The following is a 16,839-nucleotide window of genomic DNA, read 5'->3' on the forward strand; positions in this document are numbered from 1 at the left end:
CAGGTTGGTACTGGATCTTAAGAGAAGTTATTTATCGAACATCTACCAGGAGTATTTTAGAGCAGCTTGTGGTCGAACCCAAGAGGGAAAAGTCAATTCTAGATTTGCTGATGTGCAATCAACCATATTTGATGAGGGAGCTTAAGGTAGATGAACGGTTAGGAGGTAGTGGTCATAATACGAGGGCATTCACCATGCAGTTTGAGAGGCGGAAGCTGAGATCAGATGTATCGGTGTTACAGTTGAGTAAAGGTAACTGCAGAGGCATGAGAGTGGAGCTGGCCAAAGTTGATTGGAAGGGATGGCGGTAGAGCAGCAATGGCAGGAGTTACTGGGACTGATTTGGAAGACGCAGGATTAGTTCATACCAAACAAGAAGCATTCCACACAGAGGATGAGGCAACCGTGGTCTACAAGGGAAGTCAAAGACAGCATAAAAGCAAAAGAGAGGTCATACGATATTGCAAATATTAGCGGGAAGCTGGAGGATTGGGTAGCTTTTAAAACCAACAGAAGACAACTGAAAAAGCAATAAAGGGAGAAAAGATGAAATGTGAATGTAAGCTGCCAATAATATAACAGAGAACACCAGAATTTTTTTCATATGTATAAATAGTAAATGAGAGGTAAGAGTGGACATCGGGCGGCTGTAAAATGATGCTGGAGCGGTAGTAAAGGAGAACAAAGAAATGGTGGACGAACTGACTAAGTATTTTGTGTCAGTCTTCGCTGTGGAATACAACAACAACGTGCCAGAAATTCGAGAGAGTCACGGGGTAGAAGTGAGTGTAGTCGCTATTACTAAGGAGAATGTGCTTGGGAAGCTGAAAGGTCTGAGGGTGGATAAGTCATTTATACCGGATGTACTGCATGCCAGGGTTCTGAAAGAGCCAGCTGAAGAGATTTTAGAGGCATTAGTAGTGATCTCAGAAAAATCTCTCCAGTCAGAAATGGTACTGGAGGGCTGTAAAACCACAAATGTCACTCCATTCTTCAAGAAGGGAGGGAGGCAAGAGACAGGAAATTATAGACCTGACTTCAGTGGTTGGAAAGATGTAAGAATCCATTATGAAGGGTGAGCTTTCAGTGTACTTGGAAGCACAGAGATAAAATAGGCCCAAGTCAGCATGGTTTCCTGAAGGATGATCTTGCCTGACAAATCTGCTGGATTTCTTTGAGGAAGTAACAAGCATAATAGACAAAGGATCAGTGGTGTTGTTTACTTATATTTTCAGGATGTCTTGACAAGGTGCCGTACATGCGGCTGCTAAACAAGATCGGAGCCCTTTGTATTACAGGAAACGTACAAGCATTGATGGAAGATTGGCTGACTGGCAGAAGACAAAGAATGGAAATGAAGGGAGCCTTTTCTGGTTGGCAGTTGGTGACTTGTAGGGTTCCGCAGGGGACGGTGTTGGTTCCGCTACTTTCCAACGTTACCTGTTAGTTATCTGGATGACGGAATTGATGGCTTTCGGGCCAAGTTTTGCGATGATACAGAGATAGGTGAAGTGGCAGGGAGTGTTGAGGAGGCAGGGAGTCTGCAGAAGGACTTGGACAGGTTGGGAGAATGGGAAATGAAGTGGCATACGGAATACAGCGTAGGAAGTGTACAGTAATGCTCGTCGGCAGAAGAAATAAAGGCGTCGACAATTTTCTGACTCAGGAGCGAATTGAGAAATCGGAGTTGCAAAGGGACTTCGTAGTCCCAGTGCGAGATTCCCTGTTAATTAACTTGCAGGTTGAGTCGGTGGTGAAGAAAGCAAATGCAATGTTAGCACTCTTTTCAAGAAAACTAGAATATAGACAAAAGGATGTAATGCTGAGGCTTTATAAGGCGTTGGTAAGACCACATTTGTAGTATTATGAACAGTTTTGGGCCAAATATCTAAGGAAGGATGGGCTAGCTTTGGCGAGGGTCCAGAGGAGGTTCAGGAAAACTTCCTGGGGGTGAAAGGGTTAACGTAGCATGTCTCTGGGGCCTGTACTCGCTGGAGTTTGGAAAGGCTGAGGGGGGATATTATTGAAAACCTACCGAATATTGAAAGGCCTGGCTAGAGTGCACGTGGGAGAAGATATTTCCGATGTCGGTGGGGTGTCTTGACCAGAGTGCACACCATCAGAACAGAAGGATGTCACCTTGTAGAACAGAGATGAGGAGGAATTTCCTTCAGCCAGAGTGTGGGCGAATCTTGTGGGATTGTTTGTCACGGACACGTCTGTGGAGACCAATTAGATCGGGGTGTGTTGAAAGCGGAGGTTGATAGGTTCGTGGATCAGCAGGCATCAAAGGTTGCGGGGGCGAAGGCAGCGAGAACGGGGTTGAGACGGAGAAATGAATCAGCTACGATCGAATGGGAGCAGACTCAATGGGCCGAATGGCCTAATTCCGTCTTATAGTCTTCTGTACCGTCCACAACTCCAGCGATCGTTTTATCATCTGCAATCTTACTGACCTACCCATCCAGGACATTTCTATACATCAGAGACAGCGGGGGTTGCAGTACGGATCCCTGCGGGACACGCTGGGACCGACCTCCAGCCAACATAAGTCCCATCGACCACCACCCTCTATCCCGATGGACAAGGCCATTCTGAGCCCAAACGGCACCAAATCAAACGTGGACCCACGCACCTCAACGTTCTGGATCAGCCTCCATAGGGATCTTTCAGATGCCTCACTGAAGTCCATGTAGACATTATCCGCAGCTCTCCCTTCATCCATCACCCTCGTCTCCCCTCCTCGAAAAACTCAGTCACGTTAGAGAGGCGCTGCATGCCCTGCACCAAATCTGTCACCGATTAAGTCGTGGTTTCCAAATGCTCATCAATTCCATCCACGAGAATCCTCTGCATGTAACTCACCCACCTCTGACGTGAGACTCACCGGTCTACAGTTACCAGGGTAATCCTCTTCCCCTTCTTGCATAACGGAACAACATTAGCGAATCGCCAGTCCTCCGGACCTCGTCTGTGGCAGAGACGTCATTAAGATCTGGTCAAGTACCAGCAATCTCATATCTTGCCTCTCCATAACCTTGGTAATTCCATCCTGGTCCTGGGGACTTATCCATCTTAAAGTCTTTAAGAGACCCAACACCCTGCTCATTTATCTCGAACTGCCCCCCCGCATATTAGGGCTGCTCCGCACCGATATCCCCATCCTCCGCGTCCTTCTCCTGGGAAATACAGGTGCAAAGTACTCATTAAGGACATCACTCACCTCCTCCGCCTCCAAGGACACCTTCCTTCCTTTATGACCCTCTGTCAACTCAAAGATAGAGTCACAGAGCACCACAACACAGAAACAGGCCCTTAAGCCCATCTTGTACATATCGACATGGTATTATGCCTAGTCTCATTTACCTGCACACAGATATCCCTCCAAACCCCTCCTATCCATGTACCAATCCAAACTTCTCTTAAATGTTACAATGGAACCCGCATCTACCACTTCCGCTGGTCGCTCGTTCCACAATCGCGCCATCCTCTGAGTGAAGTATTTCCCTCTCAGATTCACCTTAAATATTTTACCTTTCACCCTAAACCTATGATGTCCAGTTATGGACTCAACAAGCAGTGGCGGAAAGGCCTGCGTGTTTTCATCCCATCTCTACCACTCAATTTTGTTTACCCCCATATGATCTCTCCTCTCATTCTCCTGCAACCATGAATAAAGTCAGGTATGTGAAATGTTTGTAATTGATAGAAATGTTCTCAGGTGCATATATTAAATGCAAGAGTATTGTAGGTAAGGCAGATGAGCTTTGGGCGTGCTTTGGCACGTGGTAGAACGACATTATTGCTATTAGTGAGACTTGGTTGTAGGAGGGGCAGGACTGGCAGATGATGATCCGGGCTTCCGTTGTTTCAGACGTGATATACGGGAGGGATGAAAGAGGGAGAAGTGGCATTACTAGTCAGGGAACTATCACAGCTGTGCGTAGACAGGACAGTCCAGAGAGCTCGTCTACAGAGGCCATATGGGTGGAGCTGAGGAACAGGAAAGATGTGGCCACACTAATAGGGTTGTATTATAGACCGCCCATAGTCCGAGACAATTGGAGGAACAAATCTGCAGTGAGATAACAGACCTATTTAGAAACACAATGCTGTAATAGTAGGGGATTTTAACTTTCCACATATTGACTGGGACTCCGACACTGTGAAAGGGCTGGATGGCTTGGAATTTGTCAACTGTGTTCAGGAAAGTTTTCGAAATCGATATATAGAGGTACCAACGAGACAGAATGCAATACTTGATCTCTTATTAAGATACCTGACAGGGCAGGTGACAGAAGTTGTGTTGGTGAACATTTTGCGTCCACTGACCGTAATATCATTAGTTTCAACTAAATTCTGGATAAGGACAGGTCCGCTCCTCGAGTTGAGGTTCTCAATTGGAGAAAGGCCAATTTAGGAAGAGTGGATTGGGACAAGTTTATTTCTGGCAGGGATGTGCTCAGTAAGTGGAAGACCTTCAAAGGCGAATTTTGAGAGTGCAGAGTTTGCACCTTCCTGCCAGGATTACAGGCAAGTAACAAGCATAGGGAACCTTAGTTTTCAAGGGATATTGGCGATCTGTTTAGAAAAAGATAGAGGTGTATAGCAGGTCTAGGCAACTAGGAGCAAATGAGGTACTTGAGCAGTATACAAAATGTAAGAAAAGCTAAAAAAAAAGAAAATCAGGAATGCAAAAAAAGACATAAAGTTGCTTTGGTAGCTAATATGAAGGTAACCCCGAAGGGTTCCATCAGTATATAAAGAATAAAAGTTAGTAAGGACAAAATTAGTCCCCAGGAAGATCAGAGTGATCGTCTATGTGTGGAGCTCAGGATATGGGGGAGCTCTTAAACAGTTTTTTTGCATCAGTATTTACTAAGGAAAATGGCATAGTGCAAATGGAAGGAGGGACACGGGCAGTAGTGTAATGGAACATATAGAGATTAAAGAGGAGGAGGTGCTTGCTACCTTACAGCGAATAAAGTAGATAACTTCCCCCGTGCCTGGCAAGATATTTCCTCGGACATTGAGAGAGACTAGTGTCGAAAATACAGGAGCCCTGGCAGATATATTTAAAATGTCCTTATCCACGGGTGCGGTGCTGGAGGACTGGAGGGTAGCTCATATTGTCCGTTGTTTCAAAAAGGATCGAAAAGTAAACCAGGTAATTACAGCCGGTGAGCCTGACATCAGTAGTGGGTACATTATTGGAAGGTGTTCTGAGAGATCGGAGATACAAGTATTTGGACAGCCAAGGGCTGATTAAAGATAGTCAGCATGGTTTCATGCGTGTTAGATTGTGTATGAACGAATCTTGTAGAGTTTTTCCAGGATTACCAAGAAAGTAGATGAAGGAAAGCTTGTGGATACTGTTTACATTGACTTTAGTAAGTCCTTTGACAAGGTCCCATATGGGAGTTAGTTCAGAAGGTTCAACACTAGTACCCATGAAGAGGTTGAACTGGATTCGAAATTGGCTGTGTGGGAGAAGACAGAGAGTGGAAGTGGATGATTGTTTCTCAGACTGGAGGTCTGTGACTATGGTGTGCCTCAGGGGTCTGTGCTGGGGCCATTGTTATTTGTTGTCTATATCAATGATCCAGATGGTAAAGTGGTAAATTGGATCAGCAAGTGTGCTTATGATGCTAAGACTGGAGGCGTAGTGGACAGTGAAGAAGGCTTTCAAAGTTTGCAGAGGGATTTTGAACCAACTGGAAGAATGGGCCAAAAGTGACAGATGTAATTTAATGCAGACAAGTGTGAATTGTTGCATTTTGGAAGGACAAATCAAGGTAGGACATACACAGTAAATGGTAGGGCATTGAGGAGTGCGGAGGAACAAAGGGATCTGGGAGTTCAGATACATCATTCCCTGAAAGTGCGTCCCAGGTAGACAGGGTTGTAAAGAAAGACTTTTGCATCGTGGCATTCATAAATCAAAGTATTGAGAAAAAGAGTTGGGATGTTATGGTGAGGTTGTGTAAGACATTGGTGAGGCCAACATTTGGAGTATTGTGTGCAAGTTCTGGTCACATAAATATAAGAATGATATTGTAAGATTCAAAGAGTGCAGCGGAGCTTTGCTAGAATATTGCCGGGTCTTCAGGAGTTGAGCTGCAGTGAAAGCTTGAACAGGTTAGGACGTTATTCCTTGAAAGGCAGAAGAATGAGGGGAGATTTGATAGAGGTTTACAAAATTATGAGGGGTATAGACAGAGTAAGGCGAGTAGACTCTTTCCACGTGGTTTAAGAGAGAGAAGTACAAGAGCACATGTCTTTAGGGGTGAAAGGGAAAGTTTAGGGGGGAACATTAGGGGGAACTTCTTCACTCAAAGAGTAGTGTGAGGCTCGAAGGGCTGCCATCTTCTGTAGTGAATGCGGCTCACTCTTGAGTTTTAAGAATAAATTGGATACACATAGACGGGAGAGGTCTGGAAGGTTATGGACTGGGTGCAGGTAAATGGGACTGGCGGAATACCGCTTCAGCACAGACTAGAAGGGCCAAATGACCTGTTTTCTGTGCTGTAGTGTTCTATGGTTATAACAGTATAAGGGTGTCGGAGGAGAACCAGGTCCTCTGAAACACCATCAGGGCCGCCTATGGCTGGAGCCACGGGAGATGGTTGAGGATTTTAATGTCTGTTTCTTTTTGGTGTTTACAACGGAGAATATCATGTATACCAGAGAAATGAGGGGAACAAGTAGTGCGCTCTTGGATCCTATGCATCCTACGAGGTAGCGGGTGTTGAAGACATGAAGAAGACTAGGGTGGGAAATTCCCAGGGCCTGAGCAAATGCACAGACGAAACTTACGGGAGGCCAGGGAAGAAACCGCGGAGGCTCTTGAGGAAATGCTTTACATTTCAATTGAAGAAACTTGGCTGTCGCAATGGAAGGAATGGCTGCTTGATATTCTGGGATTCAGATGTTTCAAAAAGGATAAGGACGGAGTTAAAACAGGTGGGGAGTAGCTTTGATGATCAGGGACAGTATCACAGCTGTAGAAAGGGAGGATATCCTGGAGAGATCATCTACTTATTCAGTGACGGTGGAAGGCAGAAACATGAAGGGAACGATCACACTATTGGGAGTATTCTACCGATGCTTCAAGAGCAGCAGAGACGCTGTGGAACAGAGCGGGTGTCAGATTTTGGAGAGGTACAAAAATAACAAGGTTTGTTGTCACGGGTGATTTCAACTTCCCTCATATTGGCCGGCACCTCCTTAGTGTAAAGGGGATAGATGGGACGGCGTTTTTTCGTGGTGCGTACAGGGAGGATTCCTGACGCAGTATGTGGACAGGACGACCAGAGGAGAGGCCATACTGGAACTGGTACTGGACAAGGAGCCGGATCAGGATTCAGACCTCTCGGGGAGAACATTTTCGAGATAGTGACTATGATTCCTTGACCTTTCACCATAGCCTTAGAGAAGGATAGAGCAGACGATATGGCAAGTATTTAACTGGGGGACGGGGAATTATGATGTTATTAGGCAGGAAATTGGGAGCGTAAATTGTCAACAGATGTTCTTGGGAAAGTGCACTGTAGAATTGTGGAGGTTGTTTAGGGAGTACTTGCATGGGGTTCTGTATATGTTTGTCCCTTGAGGAAGTGTGAGGATGGGAGATGAAGGAACCGTGTTAATCAAGAGACGTAAAATATCTCATCAAGAGGAAGAAAGAAGCTTACCTGAGGTTCAGAAAGCATAGATCGGACATGGCCCTGGAGTATACAGGGTTGCTTGGAGGGAGCTTAACAATGGACTTAGGAGAACTAGGATGGGCATGAGAAGTCCTTGTCGAGTGAGATCATGGAAAACCCAAGGCATTCGACACGTATGTGAAGAATTGGAGGATGACTGGAGTGATGGTAGGACCTATAGGGGATAAAAGAAGAAACATGTGCCTGGAGGCGGTAAAGGAGGGAGGTATTTCAAGAATACTTTGCTTCAGTATTCACCGGTGAGAGAAATTTGACGATTGTGAGTATGGCTTACAAAAGGCAGATATGCTACTGCATGTCGATATGAGGAACGAAGATTTGCTGGAACTTTCGGAAAACATCAGGATAGATAAGTTACCGGGGCCGGACGGGACATATCCAAGGTCACTACGGGACGAGGGAAGAAATTGCTAGGCCTTTGGCGATGTTCTATGCGTCCTCACTGGCCACCGGAGTAGTGCCAGATGATTGGAGAGTGGCAATGTTGTTCCTTTGTTTAAGAAGTGAGCAGAGATAATCCGCTAAATAGAGACCAGTGAGTCTGACATCAGTGGTAGGAACGATACAGCAGAAAATTCAGAGAGACAGGACTTGGCATTTTGAGTAACATCGGCTGATTAGGTTTATTCAGCATGGCTTGTAAGGGGCAGATCGTGCCTATTGACCCTGATTGAACCTTTGAGGATGTGACAAGCATATTGATCAAAGCAGAGCACTGGTTGTGGTCACATGGATTTAAGGCGTTGCATAATGTTCCTCGTGGAAGGTTCATTCAGAAAGACAGGAGGCATGGATCCAGGGTAACACTCTGTGTGGATTCAGAATTGGCTCGCCCATCGAAGCCAGAAGTGGTGTTAGATGGAGTGTATCCTGTCTTGAGGTCGGTGCCCAGTGGCATCCCGCAAGGATTTGTTCTGGACCCCTGCTCTTCCTGATTTTTATAGATGACTTAGATGAGGTTATGGAAGAGTGGGTTCATAATTTTGTTGATGATACAAAGGTTGGTGGTGTGTGGATGGTGTATATGTTGTTGCAGATGACAATAGGATATTGATCGAATGCAGAGCTTGGCAGAAAAATAGCAGATGGAGTTCAACCCGGAAAAGTGTGAGTTGGTACACTTTGGGAGATCGCATTTGAAGGCATAATACAAGGTTAATGACAGGGACTCTCAGCATGTGGAGGAACAGAGGGAGTCCACGTCCACAGATCCGTCAAATTTGGCGCGCATGTAGTTTTTTAAATAAGGCGTATGGTGTTTGGCCTTCATTATTCAGGGTATTGAGTTCAAGAGCCGCGACTTAATGTTGCATATCTATAGAACTCTGATCAGGCCACGAAGTATTTTATTCAGTTCTGGTCGCCTCATTATAGAAAGGATTGGAAGCTTTTGGAGGGTGCAGAATAGTTTTACCAGGATAATACCTAGATTGGAGGGCATGTCTTATGAACAAAGGTTAAGTGAGCTAAGCCGTTCCTCTTTGGACAGAAGAATGATGGGGGTAACAAGAGTGGTAGACAAGATGATAAGAGGCACAGATCCATTGGATAGTCAGAAACTTCTTCGCAGGGCGCAAATGGTTTACACAGGGGCATAATTTAAGGAGATAAGGAAGATGTCAGAGTTTATTTTACACGAAGAGTGGTGGGTGCGTGAAAAGCACTGCCGGCAGAGTTGGTGGGGCAGAAACATAAGGGATATTTAAAATATTCTTAGATAGAAACATGAATGATAAAGACATGGGTGTATTATGTGGAAGGGAAGTGTTAGTTAGATCTTAGAGCAAGATAAAATGTCGGCACAGCATCGTGGCCGAAGGGGCTGTACTGTGAAGTATGCTTTATGTTCTATGTGCTCTACTTGCTTCGTCGTTAAGTCAGGATGGGGCAAGGCATGGGGTAATGGAGAAGGTGGGTGTCATAGTATTTTCCCCCAGTGCTGGTGAGGTCCAGAATTGGAGGGCACGGGCACAAGATAAGAGGGAAGAGATTAAAAAGAGACCTGAGAGTTAAACTCTTTACACAGAGGGCAGTGAGTACCTGGAATGAGCTGCCCGACGAAGATGTGGAGGAGGGCACAATTGCAACATTTAACAGCGATTTGTGCACGGGAAGGGCTTTCAGGGTTATGGGGCGAACGCGGAAAACTGGCACCAGCAGGCAGGGTGCTGTGATCGGCAAGGAACAGTTGGGTTCGAAGGACTGTTTCTGTGAATCCATGACTCCTGCATTCCATTCAACTCAACTCCGCTCCTTCGTCAATATCTCTCTCCCTCCTTCTCCATTCCCACCTTCCTTCCTTCCATCTCCCTTCCCCAACGCTCCAAGATAAATTGTGTTGCTCAGGAATCAGTGGACTGTTCTCTGTTCTTTTTGACACATCTTAAGGGACTTGGATGAAATGTAGATGGGTGGGATAGAAATTGTGCAGATGACACAGTGATTGGTGCGTTGTGGGCAGTGCATGCGACTGTAAAAGAATGCAGCGGGATACAGATCAGTTGGAGATAAAGAAGGAGAAATTGCAGATGAGGTTTCATCCGGGCAAATGTGAGGTGTTGCACTTGGGAGCTCAAGTACGAGGGGAAATACACAGTTAATGGCCAGAGCCTTAACAGCAGTAATGTACAGAGGGATATCGGGGTTCAAGGGCAGAGTTTCATGAAAGTGACCAAGCAGCAGATTGAGTGTTAAAGAAGGCGTACCACATGTTTACCGTCAGCGGTCGGGGGTGGGTGTGAGTAAAACGTCATATTCCTGTTGTTTAAGACATTAGCTGTGTCTCATTCAGAGTGCAGTGCGCAGTTCTGGTGATCACAGGAGATGTGGCAGCTTTAGAGATGGTGCAGAATATGTTCGCCAGAAGTTTCCTGGATTGGACAGAAATAGCGACAAGCAGAGGGTACACAAACTTGGATTGTTTTCTCTGGAGTGTTGGAGGCTGAAGGGCGATCTGATAGAAATGTCTCAAGTTAGGAGAGGCAGAGTTCATCCAAATAGTCCGAGTCTTTATCTGAGGCTGAAAATATCAATGCTGCAGCAAAGTAAGCCCCACATCCTGATGAGATAAACCCATGTGACTGAGAGAGGCCAGAGATGAGATTGAAGAGGCTTTGATCAAGACCTTCGGGTCCACACCAACCAATGACGATGTGCACGCGGAATGGCTAGCAGTCAGTGTTGTTCCGTAAGTCAAGAAGTGAAATAGGGATATTCCTGGAAACAAAAGACCGGTGAATCTCACGTCAGTTGTAGGGAAGTGATTGGAGAGGATACTTAGGGATGGGATTTATGAGCAACTGTGAAATTGTGGTTTAATTGGGGACAGACAGCGTGGTTTTATGCGGGGCAAGACAAATCTATGAAGTTGATTCAGTTGATTCACTACCTGAAGGAGGTGATGAAGTTTCTTGATGAAGGTAGGGATGTGGATCTTGCTTTCATGGATTTTAGTAAAATGTTTTGGAAGGTCCTCATGGTCGACTAATCAAGAAGATTACGATGTTTCTGATTTACCGTGACCTGGCCGTTTGATTCAGAATTTGCTTGCCCACAGAAGGTAGAGGGTAGTGGTCGATGGGACTTATTCTGGCTGTAGGTCCTTGCCAACTGGTGTTCCACAGGCATCCATAGAAGAACCGATGCTGTTTGTGATATATCAAAATATCCTGGATGAATATGTGGACCGCAGAGTTAGGACGTTCGCAGACGGTACAAAGATTAGTGGTTGTTGTGGATCGTGTAGGTAATTGCCAAAGGATACAGCGGGATACAGATCTGTTGCAGCGATGGGTGGAGAAGTGGCTGACAGAGTTTAAACCTTTAATATTAAGAGTAGCCCTTTGGAAATCCAATGTAAAGAGACAAAACTTTGTGAATGGCAAGACCGTTAACAGTGTTGAAGTACAGAGAGATCTGCGGGTATAAGTGCAGACCTCCCTGAAGTGGCTGCAGAGGTAGATAGGGTGGTGAGGAAGGCATGCGGCATGCCAGCCTTCCTGGATATGTACCTGGAATATAAGATGGAACGTGAAGGTGCAACCCGCATTCACAACTGTCTGTGTAATTCTTGTCACCACAGAGCTGGAGGGATGCGATTCTACTGGGAAGAGAGCAGAGGAGAATGTTTGGGATTTGGTCTGGATTGGAGGATATGGCGAGAGATTGGATTGGCTGAGCTTGTTTTCCCTGCGACATGACCTGAAATAAATCTAACAGATTGTGAAAGGTACATCAGGATTGATCTCGAAAATATTTGTTGCCATGTAGGCCCGTCGTAAAACAAGATGTCATCGGTTTAAGGTGAGTGGAAGGGCTTCTAAACGGGATCCCATTCGTCGGGTTTTTACATAGATTTGGTCGCAGATCCATGTCATAACTAAAAGAATTTCACTCAGCATAACTCCCAAAATGTCTGTCACCAGAGTCTGAATCATCCATTCCACTGATCGCCCTCGCACTGAGGTCAGATTCATGAATCAAAGTCCCCTTGTTTCTGTCTCCATCCCCTCATCGACAGAAAGGATTCTTCTGGATCTTTCACTTTGTGGGAACTGTTCAGAGTCCACAGACTTCCGTATCACACGTCCGCACACCATTGGCACTTCAGAGAGATCCCAGACCCCATTTGGTCCATCTCACTAAGCAGTACTAATTTGATTATTATTTTCACATGTACACAGGTACCGTGAAAGAAAACTTGTCTTCCACACAGTTCATTCATATCAATTTCATTACAACAGGTGCTTTGAGGTCATACAGGGTAAGAAAATAACTTAAGCAGGACAAGGTGTTACAATTACAAAGCAAGTTCAGTGCAGGCAGACAAAGTGGTGGAAGGTCATAACTAGGTCGATTCTGAGGTGGAGAGTCCATCCAATCGTACATGGAAACGGTTCAATGGTCTTGAAGCAGCGGGATAGAGGTTGTCCTTAAACCTGGTGGTACGCGCTTTCAAGCATTTGTATCTTCTGCCCGATGGGAGGTGTGAAGAGTGCATGTCCCGGGTGGGTAGGTTTAAATCCTGGATATCAGCACGCTTTTGTCTCGGTCATTTCCATGTTGCTCTCGACATCCGGTAACAAAGGGCTTAACTGTAGATGTTTGTTCAGTTAGTGCAATTAACGTCAATCTTCACGGAGCCCAATTGTGTCACCAGGGCTTTCCCCACTGCTTTTAAAAATCTGTTTCTTTCAATGAAGTCTCACAGTGTCAGTGGGAGCAGCCCCTCCGTCACTGACACAGAACAGCAGCTACACATGGGAAGAAGATAATTGGGGAGCTGCAAACAATAATGTGGGATGTGACGTGAACGGACGGAATTTGTAAATAGTGGAGTGTGAAGTTCTGGTCACCGATTGGAATCTGGGAACAGTGGAGTGAGGACCGGGAAACAGGAGAGTGGGATGTAACAGTGGTGGGAAATGATGTGTTCTCATCTGCTCAATATAGTTTATCGGATGTTGCTTTGATAAGAGTAGACGGCCCGATCGCTTCTTTACTCCTGAATATTCAACCCGTCTACTATCCCATCCTCGCTCTTTTTGCTGTTCCAGGTATGTGTCTGTCCAAAGACTCGACCAACAAACAGGTGAGAAGCAGTGGTCAATGGGTTCGGTGAAGTGGTCTGGGGGTGGACTGTTCATTACATGTCCCGGTTTAAAAAAAAAGCAGAACGTTCTCACCAACTGAGCTCCGGTTGAGGGAGATGCGATACACAGACCTGATCCAAGCTTTGCATGTCATTTCTCTCCGTGTTATTTATCCTTCGCTTCTCGACGCAATTTCCTCATATTGCTGACACGTCCCCAACTACATTTATTTGTTCGATAAACCATTGTTAACTGCACTGCCGTTCCTGTAATTCACGCTCTGCTCACTGCTGCCGTGTCTGGTGATCCCAGCTGTCGGAACTGTGTGCGGCAATCAGTAAACTGATATTGTTGCATTAATCATGGTCTAAATTCCATCTGAAACCTCTGGTAGTTTCCCAGCGTCTGCATTCCACAGCCGGGCACTACGTGCAGCTGAATCAGACTGCTGCGCAGGGGACCTGAGCAAATTTCACCACAGTCTCCAGTGTGGCTGCGTCATAACATCCAACATAACGACCAACATAAAGTCGCTGCATAAAGAGCAGGAAGAGTGATCGTGTCTCCCACCCACATTGTCCGCCGGTCACCACAAAATGATCAGCGACAGATTCACACAGCACTGAACAATAACCAGGATCAGGAGCCCCGGCTGTTACCGCATACTGACCAGAGCTCAACCTCTCCCTCAACCGAAGCTCAGATACTGAGGACTTTGATACTTATGAACTGAAACACGTAAAGCTTTTTTCACTCGTCAGGCATCTTCGCCGGACCACGGAACCACCGCATCTCATCTGTCTGTCGGTCGAGGTGTTGCCGTTATTTTCCAATTGCTGGTTGATTTCACTGTCTATCATCCCCGTTCCAGATGACAACCCCAGTGTCGGGTCCAACCACCTCCAACTCTGAATCCAAGAACAGGTTTCTGCATTTAATTCGCTCTCTGTGAATCTGCTGCCGTTGCTCCAAGCCCGCTGTCATGTTTGTGTTTATTTCCCTCCTCACAATTAGCGTTCTGACGATTGCGGTCCTGTCGCGGGGAAAATGCAGTCTCTCCAAAGGCATCACTGTTTACCTGGTGGCCATGGCAACGACGGATATAGTGGTCGTTGTCCTCGACCTGATACTGAGGCAGATTCCGATATTGTATTCGGAGGCGTTTGCTTTCCTGAGGAACATACCCGTGTGTAATATCCACGCCGTCCTGCTTTACGCAGCCACCGACTGTTCTGTCTGGTTCACCGTCACTTTCACCTTCGATCGATTTGTAGCTATTTGTTGCCAGAAGCTGAAAGCGAAATATTGCAGCGGGAAAACGTCGGCTGTGGTTCTGGGGACAGTGATTGTGTTGAGCTGTTTAAAGAACAGTTTCTGGTATTTCATGCTCTCGGGAGACTACCAGTTTTCTGCTATGCCTTGGTTTTGCTGGGAAAGACACAGTGTTCTGTACTCAGTGGTCTGGACCGCGGTCGAGTTGCTCCATTACGTCCTCACGCCTGCGATCCCATTTGTCCTCATTCTCCTGCTAAATGCTTTGACCATCAGACACGTTCTCGTGGCGAGCAGATCCCGCAGGAGACTCCGGGTTCGGAGCAGTGGGGAGAGTCCCAGAGACCCGGAGATGGAAAACCGCAGGAAAGCCCTCATTTTGCTGTTGGTTTTGTCGGGGAATTTCATCCTGTTGTGGGGGCTGTTTACGGTGAATTCTGTGTGGGACAGATTGCATTACCTTATTGGGAGTGTGTCTCCATCTTTGGCCATACTTAAACTGGGCTTCTTGCTGCAGGTCCTGAGCTGCTGCACAAACACGGTTCTTTACGCGGTGACCCAGACTAAATTCAGGGAGCAGCTGAAGGAGGTGGTGAAATCTCCCCTCACTCTTATTGTGAGATGCGCTCAGCGCAGAGCGGAGCTGATAAATCCGCGCCGCTCCCCCGCCTGAACCAACTCCGTCTCTCTCACTCTGGGGGAAATCAGGCAAAATCGGGCCGGGAATTGTGAACTGGAAGGATTATCGTCTCAACTCTATGACTTTGCTTTGTTCTAAATTACCTTATTTCTTTGCTCAAATTGTGTATAATTCATGTTTAATTTGTGTAACATGAGAATGCTGCTGATATAATGCGATGTGCCTGTGATGCCGCTGCGTACGTTTTTCATTGCACCTGTGCGTTCGTGTACTTGTGCATCTGACAATAAACTGGACTTGGACCTCGACTTTGAATTACCTGAAGTTGGTTCTTCTCGGAAGAATTACTTTACGTTGTTTGAGGTTTGAATTCACACATCTAGTGAACTGTGTTAAAAAACAGGGTACAGTACAGGAACAGTCCCTTCGGCCCACGATGTTGTTCCCGACTAATTAAACACGTTTTTAAATGCTTAACTAAACTAATCTTTTCTGCCGACTCAACGTCCATAATCCTCCATTCTCTGTACATCCACGTGGCCCAATCGTATTTCCCTCACAAAGCCACAACCGACAGAGCAATCCAGGCACCGCGCACCCTCTGTGTAAAAAACACCTGCCGCACACATCTCCTCTGAATTTGTCCCTTCTCTCCTCAAAGGCATTTACTCTGGTATCAGACATTTCTTCCCTGGGTAAAAGATACCGGCTTTCCACTCTGTCTTTGTCTCTCGTAATCTTAGGAACTGCTATCAGTTCTCCCCTCAACCTCTGACGCTCCAGGTGAAACAAACCGAATTTGGCCAGCTTCTCCCAACAACACATGCTCTCTAATCCACTCAGCATCCAGGAACGTCGGCACCCTCATCAAAGGCTCCACATGCATTCTGAAACGGGGCAACCAAAACTGAATGCAAAACTCCAGATGCGGCCTGACCAGAGTTTGAAACAGCAGCGAGATAACCTCCCGACTCTTGAACTCAGTGCCATGACTAATGAAGGCAAACATGTCATACGCCTTCTATGTCGACCTATCAACCTGTGCAGCCACTTTCAGAGAGATATGGATATCCACCAGAGGATCCCTCTCTCCATAAACACTGTTGAAGACCTTTCATTAACAAGGTACCGTGAATTTACATTTGATCTCCAAAAGTGCAACGCCGATCACTTCGCCGGATTAAACTCCATATGCCAATTCTCCGCCCATATCTGCAACTGACTCATATCACACTATACCCTTGTCAATCTTCAGCACAATCCACAACACCACTGACCTTTGTATCGTCTGCGAACTTACTAACTCACCCATCCACATTTGCATTCAGGTTATTTTGATATATCACAAACAACAGAGTCCCAGTACGGTCCCTGGGGAACACCAACCGTCACAGAACTGTAACCAGGATAAGTCCCATCGATCGGTACTCTCTGTATTCTATGGGGCAAGCCACTTCTGGATCCGTGCGGCCAAGTCACGGTGTATCGCACGCATCTTTACAATCGGAATCAATTGATTATCACCGTCTTATATGCCGTGAAATGTGTCTCTTTGCCGCAGCAGTGCAGTTCAAAGGCACAAATCTGCTGGAAACTGTTCAATAAATAT

The sequence above is a fragment of the Pristis pectinata genome, chromosome 42 (assembly GCF_009764475.1).
Source record: "Pristis pectinata isolate sPriPec2 chromosome 42, sPriPec2.1.pri, whole genome shotgun sequence".
In the NCBI taxonomy this organism is placed as follows: Eukaryota; Metazoa; Chordata; class Chondrichthyes; order Rhinopristiformes; family Pristidae; genus Pristis; species Pristis pectinata.